The sequence below is a fragment of the Macrobrachium rosenbergii genome, chromosome 57 (genome assembly GCF_040412425.1).
Source record: "Macrobrachium rosenbergii isolate ZJJX-2024 chromosome 57, ASM4041242v1, whole genome shotgun sequence".
In the NCBI taxonomy this organism is placed as follows: domain Eukaryota; kingdom Metazoa; phylum Arthropoda; class Malacostraca; order Decapoda; family Palaemonidae; genus Macrobrachium; species Macrobrachium rosenbergii.
The window spans coordinates 18,071,548-18,076,772 of record NC_089797.1 but is presented as its reverse complement, the minus strand read 5'-3'; positions in this window follow the sequence as shown (position 1 = coordinate 18,076,772).

Here is a 5,225-nt window from a genome sequence, read left to right as displayed (position 1 = left end):
CCTTTGCTTCTTCGACTTTTCTCAGGTAATCAACTGACTGTTTTGATGTTTCTTTGACTCTCAACTAAAATTCTTTCCTTTCCTTTCAGAAGGAATCTTATTCTGTTCTAAATGCCACTATAATCGTGTTTTATGCTTTAACCCGTGTGTGTACTTTCATTTGAATGCGACATCTTGACTTTGGAGGACAGTAGACATGAATGAATTTGAAAGCTCACATTGTTGAAAAGAGGCATCCAGTTATACCAATAAGAGCCTTAATTCCATTTCCATTAGATATAGATATATAATCTTTCCCAACATTTTCATAAAAAAGTCAGTTGGCTCTTTTCACGGTACTCTAAAGATTTTCTGGTCGTTTACCACCTAAATTTGTGATTTATTTCTCAGTGATTGTGCAAGTGCCATCCGCACTGGATCATTTGAATACAGATGCTAAAATAAATATTACAACGGTTTATATTACTCTCAGAATATGATTTGGTCGAGAGAAATATCTTATCTCCAATATTAAATAATCTATCCTTGCATGGAATTTTATTCAGTCACAGTATCAAGTAATAATATTTTTAAGTTTGTGTGTTTTCTATATACTGATGACTTTACATGTATCTAGCGGGGAATGAAAATGAAAAAAAAAATCTTTGTTAGATTAAATAAGCAGTTGTAACAGATGCCATTTTCTATGAACATGGAAAATAATTGTAGTTTACCCTAATTGGATGAGTGTTCACACGTTAGTAGTAACAGGATTGGAACTCAGATTTTTCTGGAAACCTGCTAGATTTTCAGCATGTGAGTCTATTTATTCTTACCACAGTAGTAAGATAAAGAATTAAGAATTCACGTTCCTATTTTTAATGGGATTATTAGGGTACATAGCTACAAAAGAAATGGCTCTGAAAACTACAAGACAATACTTTCTTTTAGTCATAATCACACCGGAGATTCATATAACAATGCATGACGTCAAACTCATTCCGTAATATTCTGAATATGTTTATCATATCCTATGTAATTCATATCACAAATTCTATATTGATCAAAGTGGAAGCTGTAAATACTTTTTGCTCTGGATAACTAAACTTCCATCCATTCTACTGCACATAAAAGTTTTGCATTTTTAAATGCGATAAGTACTCAAGAAAAAGTGGACACACACACACACACACACACACACACACACACACACACACACACACACACACATATATATATATATATATATATATATATATATATATATATATACTTTATATATATATATATATATATATATATATATATATATATATATATATATATATATATATATATATATATATATATATATATATATATATATATATATATATATATATATATATATATATATATATATATATATATATATATATATATATATATATATATATATATATATATATATATATATATATATATATATAGCCTTTGGTATATATGTTTTCTGCAAACTTAATGAGTTTTATATAATTTTTATATATTTTCTTTTATATGTCTCATGTGTTGTGAAATGTAACGAGGTGATTTTGTAGTATGTATGTTTTTATGCAATGTTTATATATTTTCTTGTGTTTGTCATGTATTGTCTGTGATAACTATGATAATAGTGTTTGTTGAGTTGCTAAGTGTCAGATCTTACAAGGATTGCTTTGTCTGTGTGATTTTAGGACTAAAATACATTTTGCTGTTAGGATTATGTTTGCACAGCTGGCTCTTGTGGACTCAGGTGTCCAGCCAGGGTACTGGTGAAGTTTACACAACTGTCAGGTGTTCAACCAGAGTAATTCCCCTCCATTTCGAAAGGAAGCCCAAAAGCACTTAAGTTGTCAGTCAAAAGGGAGATGAGGCGACAAGCCTAAATAATATTTGTTGACCTGGGAGAGGGTATCGCTGGTTCACCTCTGTGTTTGTACAAGTGTGCATACAGGAAACCGCTGTCAATCAAGCAGATGAGAGGACAGGCTAAAAGAACCCTCTCTGAGACAGAGAATAATTTCCTAATCTTTTTTTTTTCCTCTTCAGGGGAAGAAACTATGTTTATTCCTTTCTTTCCCAGGGAAGATTTCCAGGGTGACCCCTTTCCAAAATGCCTAACTGGCAACCCAGGTTTAATCTCATAGGAGATTTTTGGTAAACTGAACAGTCCAGACTGAGACTCTGTAGAGGTTGGTCTCTCTCTTATTTTTTACCATGGTAAAAAGGTTGATACTTTAAAGAGATTTTGCCTTAGTGACATTATTGTTGATACACCTTTTGTGCATTTTTTGTATGTTCTTGTTTTTTGTATTTTTGTGTGTGTTCTTGTGTTTACAATTTCATAGTTTTGCCCATATTTTTGTGTTGGTGATTTAACATTTATTTAGTTAGCACTTTATATGTATTGGTACATTGATTTGATTTTCATTTGTGAGATTTCTTTTCAAATCTGGAGTAAGTCTTAATAGTTTGAATTTTGCCTATTAACGTAATTTCTTGATAAGTTAAAGTTTTGTGAATTAATTTTCTTTAAGAACTGACTAAATCTTATGTTGTTTTCAAGTAATGGTAAATTTTTTCAGACTGTAAATTCTAATTAAAACTTTTGAAGTTAGAAATAATTTTTTTATTTAAAGTTTTAAAAGCACAGTGTCTCATTTTTAACCACCAGTGAATAGGGTTATATGTGTATGCACAAGGTAAGTGATAAACCTGTTTTGTTCTCCTTCAGAATTTTTTTGAAGTGAATTAAGATCAGGGAAACAATTAGAGTTGTTTGATGGAGTGATGCCTTTTTTTTATCTAGTATATCTCAATACCTCACACATAACTTGATAAACTTAGTTTGATTTTTACAAGGGATAAGCAAGTTTTAAGGGATCACTGTTACCTTTAGAGTGTTCAGTCGTAATTTTATTGTTATGAGGGTTCAGGTATCTGACTGAAGTGACGTAAATTTTTGGATTTTGTGAATAGGTGTGTAATAACCAGGTAATTAATACACTTCATGACTATATATATATATATATATATATATATATATATATATATATATATATATATATATATATATATATATATATATATATATATATATATATATATATATATATATATATATATATATATATATATGTGTGTGTGTGTGTGTGTGTGTGTGTGTGTGTGTGTGTGTATGTATGTATGTATGTATGTATGTATGTATATATGTATGTATTTATATCCAAGTCTGGAATTTGTATTTACGAATACCCAATTACAGTGAAAATTGCAGAAAAAAATATAATTGTCTCGACAAGAAATGAATAATTATGTTAATTATGCCACTACAGCATAATATATCTTAACAATATCTACTATTCACCAACGTATTTTTTTTAAATTGCGCAGTTGTGCAACAACCGAGAATATATGGATCCAGGATAAAACAGAGCATATTTATACTGTCTGCTCTTTTCTCTGGGACCCCTGCAAAAAATCAGGGTATTGTGAAACAATGAAGTATTCTCTACATACAGTATTAACTGATTAAGTTCGCAGTCAGATATTCTTTCCAATATTGGATCCTAAAACCCTTTTAAGCAAATGACTTTTCCGGTAAAAGTATTGCAGAATAGGAATATCTTATTGTTTTTATCTCCGCTTTGTTATCACATTCTAATTTCATATTTTCCAGAACAAAGGATAATGCGATTATTAAACCTTATTTACAAATTGAAGCAATCTTTTTTTCACTCCAGTGTTAATGATTTCTACATGAGATGATATTTCCTCATTCTCACCGAGTCTCATAAATGCCAGTTTGCGATATTTGTTTAAAAGAGATCTTGACATTTTCTGCAATGGTGCGATAAATAAAGAAAACTATAATTTTGTTCATGAGATATTGCACACTCTTCTCATCATCATTATTCTCGAATTTAAGGAGAAAATCTCTCTCTCTCTCTCTCTCTCTCTCTCTCTCTCTCTCTCTCTCTCTCTCTCTCTCTCTCTCTCTCTCGCTAGGTTCCCCTTGTTATATCATTAATCATGATGATGGGTTCACAGTATCGTCTTACACCGCCTATCGCTTAGATCAAACAATACTGGATCTAAAATTGCTGTGCATTTAACCTCTACCCGTCAAGACTCGAACACGTTAGAACTTAAAAAGGAGCCAAGTGATGCCTTTCAATTATTCTCAAAATAACATTACTTTGTGATATAAGAACCTTGATAATAAGCCCATTTCTATTCTAAACATGGTAAAAACTCTGATTTCCAATCCAAAGTCATAATCTTGTTCAGTTGATAATACTCTCATAATTACTAGTGCTAATGACATGAGTAAATTGTTACCTTCTATCACCAGCGCCGTAATATCTAAATTAAAAGATAAGAAGTAAACACAAGAGTCTTCCCTATTATTCTCATGACCGTGAAATTACGTTTTTTTTGACGTCCTAACTGCTTGACAAGCTCATCTATGTTTCTTGTTAAGTCTAAAAAATAAAGCCTTCAGATATATTTTAAATAAATGGTCATACAACATATAGGAGCTACGATGTTCTCGCACTGAAAATTCCACTTTATCGAGACATGACCCCAAACAATTTTCTTAACTATAAAGAAACCAGTGATTATCCCCTACGGCTTCTGGGCTTCTCTCAAAGGGCGTTCTCAGACCATCCTCTTTGTCCTTCGCAGGTCTTTCCCTCTCGCCGCTCAGCTGTTTTGTAATCAATACTAATGAAGATGAAAATTTTTTATGAGATTGAATACTACATATATTTATCATATTTTACTAGTAAAAATGAACATGGCTAATGTTTTCTACTAATATGGTAATAATCTGATGTTCATCATTAACAAGATTGTCCAGTTTAAGAAGAGGATTTCATGGAATTTCATAAACGGAATCATTGTGGCAGGAGAATTTCCTTTCCCTTACTGATTTTCAAAAAGGCAGACTTACAGGGAAAGGATTAGGGTGTACTGCATTAAAATCTCGGCGTAAATAACGAAAAGAAGTTAAAATAATGCTTTTTGGCTACTTATCATTTGGTATAATTTGTGAGTAAATACTACTAGATAATACGTATTAATAGGGAAGAGAGAGAGAGAGAGAGAGAGAGAGAGAGAGAGAGAGAGAGAGAGAGAGCGTAACGAAAGCAAAAGATTGCAATAATTCCTTTCAGCCTGAAGAATCCCCGTCCACCCACCGAAACTTGTAGTTTAATTATTAC